This window comes from Callorhinus ursinus, unplaced genomic scaffold (genome assembly GCF_003265705.2).
Source record: "Callorhinus ursinus isolate GAN/ISIS: 27379988/994484 unplaced genomic scaffold, GSC_fseal_2.0 scaffold12, whole genome shotgun sequence".
Lineage (NCBI taxonomy): Eukaryota > Metazoa > Chordata > Mammalia > Carnivora > Otariidae > Callorhinus > Callorhinus ursinus.
In genome coordinates, this window is record NW_027397074.1 from 33,113,855 (window position 1) to 33,128,934 (window position 15,080).

The 15,080-nt window shown below is 35.6% G+C and overlaps 1 protein-coding gene and 1 non-coding gene across 2 annotated transcripts in view; one reads left to right on the plus strand and one right to left on the minus strand.

The window, feature by feature from the left end:
• Positions 1-15,080, minus strand: part of CRPPA (CDP-L-ribitol pyrophosphorylase A) — a 408,855-nt gene that overhangs the window by 140,953 nt on the left and 252,822 nt on the right. The gene's annotated exons all lie outside the window — the stretch shown is intronic.
• Positions 1,125-1,228, plus strand: LOC112825338 (small nucleolar RNA U13). The gene has a single exon (XR_003208655.1). It is a non-coding gene; the product is annotated as a small nucleolar RNA U13 (small nucleolar RNA).

Below are 15,080 nucleotides of genomic sequence, written 5' to 3' on the forward strand. Positions count from 1 at the left end.
CTAAGCTCCACCCTTTTTGAAGTTCAAGAAGAACCTGATTACCAACTAGACTGACTTCAAATATGTAGAACTTGAAACAGTTACAAATTAATGCTAACAATTGCTAAGCAACAAATGGTCTTTATTCTTAAGGAACTCATAGTGTTGGAGACAAATTTTTTTTTTCCCCTGGTGTCCCCATTGCATCAAATGCATGAAACATCGGCATTACATGGAGAAGAGTCCATGGAACAAATTAGGTATCCATTGTTTATTGGAGTAGAATGAGAAGAGGGTAATGGGAAGATTTTATATATATAATAACTTATATTTATATATTATAAATAACACACATTATGTATTATAAATAGCATATATTATATATTTTACATATTATAAATATTTTATTAACATTGCATATAATATAAAGAGCCAAAATATATAGTATTATAGTTTATATTCTACATACATATATACATACATATATACACACACATACACACACACGTGTATCTGACATATCAGATTAATCTTTCCACTACCTTCCTCTCATTACAGCCCAATAAACAATGGATACCTACTTTCTTCCATGAAATATCTGTGATTTTCCATGTATTTGCTACACACATATATGTATATTAACATACACGTATATATCATATATGATGTATCTACACATTACCTATATCTTCATATATGTATGTGTACATCTTAAGATTTGTGTCTAGATTAAGATCTTTAAAAGTATTCCCTATATCTGAGAGCTCCGAGATCTATAATTTGTGCCATGTGAAATCTGTAAGATAATTTCTTGAAGCACTGTGTTACAGAAAACAAGATTAGAGAAGCATTATATTACAGAAAACATTAAGATACTACTTCAGAAAGGAGAACTTAGATATTCAACTCTAGTGATCTATATTTTCATCTTTTTGATGTGATTAAGCATGGGAAGGGAGGGTGGACAAAAAGGGAATTTTGCTCTTTATTATACTTCTGTATTATAAAAATTGTTTTATGAAATGTATGGGTTCATGTGTTAACTTTATATTTTTTTAATAATACTGAAATTCCCAAAGGAGTATTGAAGTTTAGAGACATCTACACAAAATCTCCCTTTATTAGCATACGATTAAGAACACTAGATCCTTTTGTAGTTCATAAGCATGATGATTGGGTGTTCACACCATTGTGTGATACGTGTCTCCCTCAAACCTTCTTATGACCTTGGCATATTACCCATCTGATGTGAGGGGAAAAAAACCAAACACTATATTATTTAAATTTAATTTTCCACCCTGATGCCGAGCGAATTTGAGCACTTTCTCATGTGTCTGTTGGCCATTTGGATGTCTTCTTTGGAAAAATTTCTGTTCATGTCTTCTGCCCATTTCTTGATTGGATTATTTGTTCTTTGGGTGTTGAGTTTGGTAAGTTCTTTATAGATTTTCATACTAGCCCTTTATCTGATAGGTCATTTGCAAATATCTTCTCCCATTCTGTCGGTTGTCTTTTGGTTTTGTGGACTGTTTCTTTTGCTGTGTAAAAGCTTTTTATCTTGATGAAATCCCAATAGTTCATTTTTGTCCTTGCTTCCCTTGCCTTTGGCGATGTTTCTAGGAAGAAGCTGCTGAGGCTGAGGTCGAAGAGGTTGTTGCCTGTGTTCTCCTTTAGGATTTTGATGGACTCCTGTCTCACATTTAGGTCTTTCAACCATTTGGAGTCTATTTTTGTGTGTGGTGTAAGGAAATGGTCCAGTTTCATTCTTCTGCATGTGGCTGTCCAAATGGCCAACAGACACACGAAAAAGTGCTCAACATCGCTCGGCATCAGGAAAATCCAAATCAAAACCTCAATGAGATACCACCTCACACCAGTCAGAATGGCTAAAATTAACAAGTCAGGAAATGACAGATGTTGGCAGCGATGCGGAGAAAGGGAACCCTCCTACACTGTTGGTGGGAATGCAAGCTGGTGCAAACCCTCTGGAAAACAGTATGGAGGTTCCTCAAACAGTTGAAATTAGAGCTACCATTCAATCCAGCAATTGCACTACTGGGTATTTACCACAAAGATACAAATGTAGGGATCCGAAGGGGTACGTGCACCCCAATGTTTATAGCATCAATGTCCACAATAGCCAAACTGTGGAAAGAGCCAAGATGTCCATCGACAGATGAATGGATAAAGAAGAAGTGGTATATATACACAATGGAATATTATGCAGCCATCAAAAAGAATGAGATCTTGCCATTTGCAACGACGTGGATGGAACTGGAGGGTGTTATGCTGAGTGAAATAAGTCAATCAGAGAAAGACATGTATCATATGACCTCACTGATATGAGGAATTCTTAATCTCAGGAAACAAACTGAGTGTTACTGGAGTGGTTGGGGGTGGGAGGGATGGGGTGGCTGGGTGATAGACATTGGGGAGGGTATGTGCTATGGTGAACACTGTGAATTATGCAATACTGTTGAATCACAGATCTGTACCTCTGAAACCCTTAATGCAATATATGTTAAGTAAAAAAAAATAAAAGAAGAAGAAGATAGCAGGAGGGGAAGAATGAAGGGGGGAAATCAGAGGGGGAGAAGAATCATGAGAGATGATGGACTCTGAAAAACAAACTGAGGGTTCTAGAGGGGAGGAGAGTGGGGGGATGGGTTAGCCTGGTGATGGGTATTAAAGAGGGCACATTCTGCGTGGAGCACTGAGTGTTATGCACAAACAATGAATCATGGAACACTACATCCAAAACTAATGATGTAATGTATGGTGATTAACATAACAATAAAAAATTTAAAGAGAAAAAAATTTAATTTTCATTATTACATTCCAAAGAGAAGTTGAATTTTCCCTTCAACTTCCACTGACACTAAACTTCAATTTTTCATTGGAATATCCACTGCTTTGATGGTTCTATTTTTTATAAGCATTTTGTACACAAAAATAATGAGAATTAACTTAATTCTGAGCCAGATTTAGAGATAGCTATGACCTTTGCTTTTTCATTACCATACTGTTTGCAGTATACAAACCCATGATGAATCGTATAGTGCCTGCTTGCAATTATAATTTTGCACAAAATATGAGCACTGAGTGATGATTAAACTAGTAATGCTTTATTAAACCTTCAGGAAAATGCCATTTAGGGAAAGTATTTTACAGCATAAGCTTTATTCATTTTGGAGTGACCAAAAATAGATAACGAAAATATTAAGACAGTAAAACCAACCTGCTGTAAAAATAAGCAAGGTTAATAGAACATAAACTATATCAACTATTCATATATCTCTGGCATATTTCTATAACTGATTTATGTGAAGACAAGATCATTTCTAGAGAATGTCTGCTGTTTACTTACCACCTACAATAATCTTTCAGATAGAAAAATCATTTATAGCTTAACTATACAATTTCTCAAGAAAAGGATTTGGCTATGTAAGGGTAGAACTGGCAAAGGTACTGTATCTTGGAGTAAGGGGGGGAAACATGAAACTATAGAGCCTGAGAAATAGAAAAAATAAATTTGAAGTACCTGCAAAAACTATGAACCAAATATGTTTTAGAATCTTTCAAGAGCTTTTAAGAGATCATCACAGGGTATTCAAATTATGCCATAAATCTGCATTTACCTGTATTAACCTGTGTTTCACATTTTATCTTACATCAACGAGGTGTGTGAGCTTATTATAAGTGCAATCCTACAGGAGTATCAAAACATAAACACAAGGAAAAAAGGAACTTGATGAGCCTAATATACTTTCTAGTTATATAAAATTGTCTACATATTATGAAAACATTTAAAAATACACATTCTTCTTGACAATTATGTCATGCTTTGATGAATGGTAGAAGAGTAAGAATCATTAGTTAAAACATTTACTGAACATTTTAAAGGACCTATGTCTTTATGTGTAGCTCACTTTATGAGAAAAACACAAGGCTAGGAATTGAGGAAGAAGAAGAGTGGAGTGTAGTTAAGAATAGAGGAGGAGGAAATGGACAGTCTCGTAGATCTTTGATGTAAGAACAGTGTGCCCTTGGGTATCTCATTAAGGTTCTCCACTCTCAGTTTCTTTTTCATCTGCAAAATAGAGACAACAAAACCTGACATGTCCACCCCTGAATCTACCCTATGCAACACCAGATTTTTTTAAGTTTTAAAAACAGGAGATCCAAAAAAGTCCTGATCAAATGTAATATTTTAAGAAGTTAACGCTCATAAATTAAATTACTCTACGTTTTTTCCCAAGTGAACAGTATTAATACTAAAATAATTCAAAATAGAAATGTGATATAGCATTCAAATGCCTTTTTCTTTCTCTTGCAGTGAAACTATACTTGCCTTCAGACCCCTGGTGCTTGGCATATAGTAGGCACTTAAGAAAAATTGACCAATAAAGGAAAGAAGAAATGTAAAATACATCTCTTGTGCTACCCAGATGGAAATCTGCTATATGGCTTAACAGTTAATAATATTACTTAAAGAATCCCAACTTAGATACTTGGCAGAACTTTCTACATTATAATTCCAAGACTAACCATCAATAGCTGCATTGTTTTTCCAGAGCAGAAAACCTGCAACAAAATACAAAGAGGTGCCATGGTCAACAGACTCATAGTCGGGTCAGCCATATTTCCCACAGACCTAATTAAAGATTAATATTACTTTGCCATTATTAAATACCTTGCTTAAAAAACACCAAGCAGAATTATTGCCCATGATAAAGCATATCTAAAGAAATACTTTACAGGCTACGGCAAAAAAAAAAAAGAAAGAAAATATAAGTACTATATTTATATTATTTACTATTTTATAATAGTTTATAGGAAGTATTATTTCTTTTATTCATATATATTAATAGGCAGAGCCTTGAAATAAACTATAAAGTTGAACTGCCTCAGTTGAAGAATCAGGAGCAGCAGTGACACTTCCTTTTCTGACCCCCCTCACCATCCACAGAAGCCCCTGACCAACCTGTCAGATTTTTCTCTAGAGCAGTTTCAAAACCATGGGCTTTTATAATCCTTTTTATCTCACTCTTGTAGGAACAGCATTTCTAATTCATGGAAAACTTTGATGAGGTTTGAATATTTCTCAGCAATTCCTATATGTTTCAATAATCCAGGACACATCTATTTATAAACTTCCTTCATTTTTTTTAAAGATTTATTTATTTATTTGAGAGAGAGAATGAGATAGAGAGAGAGAACATGAGAGGGGCGAGGGTCAGAAGGAGAAGCAGACTCCCCGCCGAGCAGGGAGCCCGATGTGGGACTCGATCCCGGGACTCCAGGATCATGACCTGAGCCGAAGGCAGTCGCTTAACCAACTGAGCCACCCAGGCGCCCAAACATCCTTCATTTTTAACAAGCAGAATGGTTTTTAACATTTGGGGGGCACAAACCCTCAGGCAGTGTATGTCTCAAGGAGTGAAGATAGGCGTGACATATTTCACAAGAAAAAGAAACCAGTGGAAAAAAGAAACCATGCAGAGGATTATAGGGGAAGGGAGGGAAACTGAATAAGAAGTCATCAGAGAGGGAGACAAACCATGAGAGACTCTTAATTCTGGGAAACAAACTGAAGGTTGCTGGAGGGAAGGTGGGTGGGGGATGGGGTAACTGGGTCATGGGCATTAAAGGAGGGCACGTGATGTGATGAGCACTGGGTGTTATAAGCAACTGATTAATTACTGAACACTACATCTGAAACTAAAAAAAGAGAAAGAAACCAGTGCACAACATGCTGCATGTTAATGCCTAAAACTGGTCAGTGAACCTGAGGTTAAGAACCTTCGCTTGGGTTGATCTTTCCTAATTGTCCAATTAGCATTCTATTTCCTGCACCTTCCTCCTTCCATGTCAGTTGTGATCTTATACCAGGGGTCAGCAAACTATGGCCCTCAGAACAAATCAACGTTACTTCTTGTCTTTGAAACATGCCATTGGAACATGGCCAACCATTATTTACAATTTGTCTGTGGCTGCTTTTGTACTACAATAGAGATGAGCACCCACAAAGTCCCTTTTATAAGAAAAATTATTTTATAATAATTAAAAAAATATTTTGACACCTAGGCTTTAATTATACAATTTCTTAAATATTTTATCAACACTTGGTGTCTGAATTCAGGCAAAACACCAAGAACCCATTTTTCTGTATTTTTTCACTAATTTATGCAAATGAGTTAAGAAAATAGACCCTAAATGAGCTAAAAGCTGTACAGAACTTTTGCTTTACTTTCTTACAAAGACTAACAAATCTAAAATATTAAACATAAGAGATTTAAGTAAGCTACGTAAATATGAATATTAAGATATTTCATTTTAAAGGGCATACCAAAAAGGCATCATATATTCTACCATTCACTATAATTCTTATCTTTCCCAGGCTAGTAATTATCAGAGTGCTAGAAAGATTATTTATTTAACTACATTTCAAGTAGCTTGATGAGAAAACCCCAGCTAAGTGTTTGTATGAGTAATTTTACACAAGCCTGGATCTTCCACTGAGTACAAAATATTTATGTACTCATCTTAATTTAAATACAAGACCACATTTAATGTGAAAAGGTTTCTAATTTCAAGAATTAAGTTCATATTGTATAAAAGAGATTATATAGTAAAGAAAGACTACACATTGAGATCCTGGTAACTCAAATATAAATGCTAATAAAACTATTGATTTTGAGCTAATCATGGAAAAACAATTGTTTCAAATTAGTCCCTATTTCTTAAAAAAAAAAAGTAGTGTGCATTAAGAATTTTCCACATTTATATTCATACGCTATTATTTTAAATTTCTTTGGCTACATTCCTAGTCTACTCAAAATGCACCATCTACATTATAAGTATAGGTCTGTAATAAATCTCTTCTTTAGAATAATGCATAATTCAAAATTCTATCCTGTGTTAAATTCTAATGAGGTTTTAAGTACTTCTAGATTTTAGCACATTAATGCATTATAAAATCACCAGAGCAAACAGTAATCAATCTCAACCTTAGTTCACCTATAGTTTCTTCTTCCTCAACTAAGAATTATATTAAGATTTCACCAAGATGATTTAAAAATGAATAACAAGTGCTTGAAATAGATCAAGAAAAAAACTCTAGTAAATATTTGTAACCAGGTAGGCCTGTCAGTTTTATACTCTATTTGAAGCTCATGGTTAAACAATGAGGCTGGAAAAAATATAAGACATTCTTTATCTTGTAATTGGCTGAGTTAATGAATACAAAGCACTGAGAACAACACTGCCATATGGCAAGCAGTATACAAAGTCCACATCATGACCATCAGACCATGACCATCATCCCCATCTTAGAAATAAACCACACGAGCAAAAAAAAAAAACCTCACCTATATATAAGCTTCCTCTCTGGGCATGAAGTACTTGAAGGTGAAAGTGATTTGAAATATAGGCTTCTGGGTATTTAGAGGGTAAACCTTTCCATTATTCAGAAAGATTTTATCGTAAGACACTCAGAGAATTAAAAACTTCTCTATGCAACAATTTTAAGTCAGTAAATATCCAAGGCCAGAAAGGTGTAGCACAGAAACCTATGGATATGCATGAGATCCATGTAAGCTAGGGTTTAAGTAGGATGTGAAGTATCCATAGATACAAACACGTAACTGGAGAGAGAAAAGTACAAATAAGGTCACTAGATGTGCAACTGCCACTTACCTCCAAAAGAAATTGTTGAATGATGAATGTTTAACTCTGGTTGAAATAATATTAATAAAGTCTATTTCTCTCTGATAGGGGAATGACAGACTAGCTATGGTTTCCACAGTCATGTGCAAAGCACTAATGTATCTATCATCATTGTCTCTTAATAGCAGCACAACACAGTAACAACGGTATGAGCAATGGAATCTAGAGATGTGGTCAGATATTGTAGCTATGGGATGTAGGACCGTTTTCAGAAAAGACATTACTGGAGGGACCACCTCTAAAACCACCCAGCAGTTCTCCAGAAGTCAGCAACACCTGAATTACAGTGGACATAGTAGGAATAAAAAAAGGAAGTGGGAAATGCCAGAAAGAACTAGAATTTAGAGCATTTAGTTACTGACTGTAAGGCATAGAGGAATAAGGAGTGATTCTTAGAGGCATTCGGGTAACTAGAATTATAGTGGCTCTCCTAATGAACAGAGGAGACAGGAGAATACAGTAGTTCATATTCCTTACCTATAAAACTAGAATAAATACTACCTCAGGGACAGGCCACGGCAATCAAAGAGAGAAAGCATGAAGGCTAAGCACTGTAAGTGCACAAAATCAGGCCTTCAACTCGCTGGCTTCTATTGTTTAAATAGAGCTGACGGTCCTCAGGAAACATAATAACGGTAATGTTTGTAATCAAGGGGAAGGTGATACGTGTGGCTGATTTATAATCACATATACTAAACTTTAAATACAGTTTATTCAATAGGTGTCAGAGAATTAAATTAACATGCAATATATATAATTGTGTGAAATGAGTAGAGCTTTTGAACCTCATCTAAGTTTTCCACAAAACTATCACATTATGCTTTTAGACTCAAATATGGCTCTGTAAAAATTATTAGTATGCAGGCATAAAATAAATATCATGCACAATTTCTACTAGAGTCATCACAAACACTTTGAAAACAGGCAAGTTAGGATCAAAAGGGATATAATCATGATGATACTAACAGCAATAAGTAAATTTTTTAAGATTTTATTTATTTATTTGACAGAGAGAGACACAGCGAGAGAGGGAACACAAGCAGGGGGAGTGGGAGAGGGAGAAGCAGGCTTCCCGCTGAGCAGGGAGCCCGATGCGGGGTTTGATCCCAGGATCCTGGGATCAGGACCTGAGCCTAAGGCAGTCACTTAACGACTGAGCCACACAGGCACCCCAACAATAAGTAAATTTTAAACAATTAGGGGCGCCTGGGTGGCTCAGTCAGTTAAGTGTCCAACTCCTAATTCAGCTCAGGTCATGATCTCAGGGTTGTCAATCAGACTGAGCCCATATTGGGCTCCATGCTCAGTGGGGAGTCTACTTAAGATTTTCTCTCTCTCCCTCTGCCCTTCCCCACCCTCCTCTCTCCCTCTCTATAAGAAAAAAAAAGTTATGCAATTAAAGATACTGAGAATTATTTCTAAAATCCCTAATCCTATAAAAAACTTACTAAACCTCTGTGGTTCTCTAACTGCAAAGTGTAAAGAAGAAAATAAAGGAAATTCTACTGAGGTGCAGTACCTTCCTCCTCATATCCAAGCCATGTCTGAGGCCTCAGTTTCCTCATGTGTAAATTTCTGTGTGAAGCCATTCTCCAAACAATGTCACTGACACGTATTCTATGTTCTGTGACAAAAGGGCATCATAGTCTACTAAGTGTAGGAAATGCTGGGTTAAACTGACTTCTTTGTAGTAGTTGCCTGACTACTCAGAATGTTTTATAAGTCAATATAAATCGTGAGTCTTCATCAGTTTAATACAGTAACATACTTTTTCAAATAAATTTCACCATGTAGTCTTTTGGGGAGTCTGGGGGGGATACTGGGAATCCATGCCTTTGATTATTTCACATGTGTTTCTAATATATTATGTCATTTGAGCCACATAACCATACAACCATGAAGAAGGAAGAACAATTAAGGGTCCTATTAGAGATAAAGAAATTTAAATTCAAAGAAATAATGCAAGCAGCAAGTAGTGTGGTTTACCTTTAGATGAACTGAATCTCAATCTAGCAATATTATTGTATGAACTGAGACAAAATTCCTGATCTTAAGGAGAATATCAACCTGGAAGTGGAAGAAATTAATGTCTCTTCCAAATATGACATTCTATTATACTGTATACCACAGCCACAGTGCTGCTTACTGGCTAACTGAACAACTTAAGCTTTTGGAAATACACTTCATAAGTTAAGCCAAAATGTGGAGGCATTCCATGTTATTAAAGTACCAAGTATTTGATATTTGATATTCCTGGAACTTTCTGTAATATCTAGATTCAAAGTTCTCTTCAGAAAGACTGATGGCTAGAAGACAAAGGTAAAATAAAGCTTTTCAAACATAAGTAACGTTTCTGAAAGGACAGTCAGCTGCTAGTTCTTCATTGAAATCTTCATGAGAGGCTCTTTAAAATTCTTAAATTAGTAACTGCACATTTAAGAGTCAAAATGCATTATGCACAGGACCCATTTTAAATTACAGAAACACAGATAGTCATGTATTCAATTCCTTATGTGAGAGATCTGGCCTCAACACCAAAACCTTTCCTGGGAAATCTCATTATGGTGTAATTTTCAACCCAGAGAAAATGATTCTTATTTTGTTAAAGCACATCCCCATCCCCAGACATGTACGCACACTTCATTATGAATTTTGGGAACTTTAAGAAAATATGAAGTATTGGGGAAATCTTTTCACCAAGATCATGACATATAAAACATGATTCCTCATATCTGAGGTACCTTATTACACTGTTAATATCCAGTTAATCTGGGTACCAGCGTATTTTTAATTCTGTTATTATATTTAAAAATACATATATCCCCATTTTAAAATCCCTTAATTATGCCACTAAACTTCACTATGGTTTGACTCAAATTGTTGTTGCTTCATCTGCAAGGATTTAAAAAACAAAACAACTATAGTATCCTAAGGTTTTTATTAAAGTTACATTCACACTCTAAACAAATCATGATTTTAAACTATGGTATTAAATTCTAATTTTGACATTTCATTCTCCAACTCCTTGTTGTCACTAATACACAGTACTTTGTTTCAAGCATTTTCTAACAATAAGCTGTAAATGTTCCTTACCACTATTACATGTGATGTATTAATTTTCTATTTGTTGCCATAATAAATGACCACAAAGTCAGTTGCTTAAAACAATACAAATTTATTATTTTATAGTTCTATTGGTCAGAACTGATACAGATCTCATTAAGCTAAAGGCTCTAGGGGAGAATCCATTTCCCTGCCTTTTACAGCTTCCAGAAGTTAGCCATGTTCTTTGGCTTCAAAGCCAACAATAGTTGGTCCCATCTTCCTCATTTCACATCTCTTTGATCCTTCTGTCTCCCTCTTCCATTTTTAAGCACCATTGTGAATACACTGGGCCTGCTCAGATTATCTAGGATAATCTCCCTCTTTTAAGATCAGCTGACTAGCAACCATATTTGCATCTGCAACGTTAATTTCCTTTTGCCATGTTAGGGAACATATGTGCAGGTTCTAGGACTTAGGGCCTGGACATTTTTTGGGGGGCCATTATTCTTGTCACCAAGTTGGCTACAAGCTTATACTTTATATGCTGTCAGTTGGTATCTGTGTTTATCATCAAAGGCATGTCAATATAAAGAATGTTTAGTGGATAAAGGCTTCAAATAACAAGTAAAATAGCACACGCTTTGTACTAAAACTTGAGGACAAAAGCCTTAAGCAACTTAGCATCTTACACATAAGTTACCATTTTAGAAATTTTAATAGAATCCAATGAACTTTACACTCATCACATTTGGGAAATCGAAAAACTGGGATGATGTAACAAGTGACACCCCACCCTTTCCCATAAAGAGGCAACCCCCTGGTTTTCAGAAAAGCATTCCACACGCCTCTCATCTATCTCCTTATAAAGACCCAAGGATTCACCTTTTAAATCCCACCTTCTATCAGTAGCCTGATGTAAGTATGTGTGGTCGTAACTTCAAAATCACACATGCTTGCATTCTGTGCTGTCTCTACCAAGCATGGCCTTCATACGACTGATGCCATTTATGCAATAATGGCTTCATTATCTGCACTCAAGAATTAAACAACAGAACTTCCCTTCCGAAAAAAATACGAATTTCCCCTATTTAAACCCAGTTGTACTCTAAGCTCCTTGATGGTCGGAACATGTCTGCCTTATTTCAGTGCCTTCCACCAACCCCAGCATGTAGTTCAGACCCAAAAAACTGTTGTTCACAGAGGAAATGAAGGCACAGTAACATAGAAACTCCAGACTTCTACCATTTTTGTCTTTACTTGCCTAATAAAATCTACTATTACTCTCACTATATAAGTTTTGCTTTAGTTAAAAATCCAACATGTGGTCATATTTTACAAATTTTTATTTACTGTCAATTATGTGCAAGGCTTGTCACACCTTTCAATTAACGCAAGGGCGATTCAGTTCCTGCCTTCATTCATGTAACCGTGGTCTTTCAGATTTTTCGATCTTACTGCATTTGATGTTGATATCCACTCCATGAAGCATTTCTCAATCCCCTCACGCAGAAAGGATCAGTCTCTTCTAGTCCTTAATACTGTCTGTTCCACTTGCCATTTATTCTACCTCATGTAGCACTTATTTATATACACATTGCATCTCCCCCAATGCAATTTCTTATACAACCCCTTTGAAGTTATTTTTACACATACACACTTTCAGCATAGTTGGACATACATACTTTTTTCCCTGAAAAATATAATATCCACAAAAACTTGGGAGGAATATGTTTTCTGCTCTGAAATGGTAATTCTCATTTTCATTGAATATAATTCTTTTTTCTTTATCAACAGTGAAATATTTATGAATTCCTGGTCAATAGAAAATATTTAGAGTGGGGTTATAAAGTAAAACTGGGGTACTATGGGTAGATATACAGTAATTATTATTCTGCAGATAGAGAATATTCATTTCAATTATCTCTGTATCCTAGAGAAGTTATAAAACACTAAGTTCTCCTCCAAGAGGTAACCATTATATTCTATTCTTCCTAATGATGTGTTAGCAGTGACAGACACATGCAGCAATCATTATACAGTTGACCTTTCAACAATGTGGGGGTTAGGGGTACCAAATGCCCGCCTAGTTGAAAATCTGTGTATGACTTTTGATTCCCCAAAAACTTTACTAATAGCTTACTCTTGCTCAGAAGCATTACTTATAATATAAACAGTCAATTAATGCATATTTTGTATGTCATATGTATTATATACTGTATTCTTACAATAAAGCTAGAGAAAAGAAAATATTAAGAAAATCCTAAGAAAGAAGAAATACATTTGCAGTACTGTATCTATTGAAAAAAAAATCTGCATATAAGTGGATCCACAAAGTTCAGATCCATGTTGTTCGACAGACAGCTGTGCCAACAATAATTTAATCCCATCACACTTCCCATCACAAGGAAGCAGAGGCAGTACAAAGAGTTACAAATAGAATTCAAAAAAACCTGCAAGATGTATATGTTACATGCAAATCTCTAAGTTTTTCTCTACAGCTTACGAAGGTGTTTTCCATAATATTTTATGGTATTAATACAAAAAGGGCACAAAAATTTTGCATGTACATGATAGTAAAGGGTGGCCCTTCTTAGGGTATGTTTTTTGAATCTAGGAATCCTTACATGAGATGACAATAGATGTGTGGCCCAGAGGAAGCAGACTGTGCCCAAGAGAACGTGGCCAGCTACCAAGTGAAGTAGGATTTGATCCACAAATGACTGTCAGCTCTTTTTCCAACCCTTCTAATAAGTAACAACACTGTCGCCTCAGGAGAGGGCAGTGAGGCGAACCTGTGAGGAGGGACAAGTCTGTTGTTGTTGTTTTTAATTTTCTTGCCAATCAATATTCCAAAAATTGTTCTTTAAGGCTTTCTTAAATAAACAAGCCTGCCAAACACAATAAAAACTTAATTGATATCCTACAGTGAAACAAGTGGATAAGCCATAACTACCTCCAAAACGTATCACTTCATGCACAGGAGAAAACAATTTTATGTGGTAAACAAAAATAAAGACCTCTCAGTGAAGTTTCTGAAACATCTTAATGTACCCTTCAGACTTGAAGCAATTGGCATCCAGAAAAATGAATACTGTGTTAAGGATCAGTAAACCTCAAATTTCATTTTAAAGTTTACTCTTTACAAGTGTGAACATTTCTTCCATTTTATCTCCTTTATAATTTATCATCAGAAAGGAAGGAAACTAATCTCAAAGTACCCCTGCTGTTACCACAAGCAGCATTTTCTAAGAGTCATTATGTCTGTGATAACATTACTGTAAGCAGAGGCAAATCAATAGCAAACCCAAATCATAATTTCATATACGTACAACAAAATCAGATTTTAGAAAAACATGGGCTTTTAGAAAAAATTAGGTCTACATATGTTTGTTTCACCACGTCACCGCGAACCAAGTCATTGGTGATTTAGAAGGAACTGGGTTGACTCAGATACCCTGGGATGGATTCCAGGGTTAAAAAACAAACAAACAAGCAAGCAAAACCACACAGGCCTCCAATGGAGTCACCTTATGCTATGCCAAGTCAACAAAGCAGGGCTTAATACCTAACCTACTTGCAATCTCAACCTCCCAGAGAAACAAAGTCTTAAGGGGTCAGTCAGGATTTTTCTTTTCAGCACCAATGAGGTAATCTGTCATAGGGGCCCTCTCCATTCCCTAAAGGATGACGAGGTAATCGACCCAATAAGATCTCTTTTGATTCCCCTAAAAGAAGGTGACCCTGCTTGAAACAGTCTTTCTTTTCCTTTGCTAATTGTCCTGTCCCATAAAATCCTTCCATTTTGTACAACTCCTTAGAGTTCCCTTTCACTTGCTAGATTGGCTGCTAATTTATAAACTGATTAATAAAACCAACTAGATCTTTAAAATTTACTTGAGTTTTTATTATTAACCACTAAAAATCTCTATTTTAATGCTTTTCAGTGAGTCTATGAGGTGGTGAAGTTGAAACATCTGCATTCTATCTTGCCACAGCTAGAAAGACAGACCAAGGCCATGATACTATTATGGAATGCCATATCTACAAGAGCATTACGCAGGAAGTGCACAGGAAATACGCAGATACCCCTTCTATGCCAGTGCCAGTGATTTCTCACTAACGTTATAGAAGCCGTGATAATAAACATGACGTCACCATATGCACAGGTAGTGTGTTCGGTATTGAGACCCTTTTCTAGTATTCTTCATTTCTTCAAAATTTAGCATTCAAGCATAACATTTTTATTTAAAAAGACAGTATGTAGTAACTCTATTAGCTGAAATAGTTCCTTAGGAGACCAGCAAGTTCCAAATACATCTATTTAATCA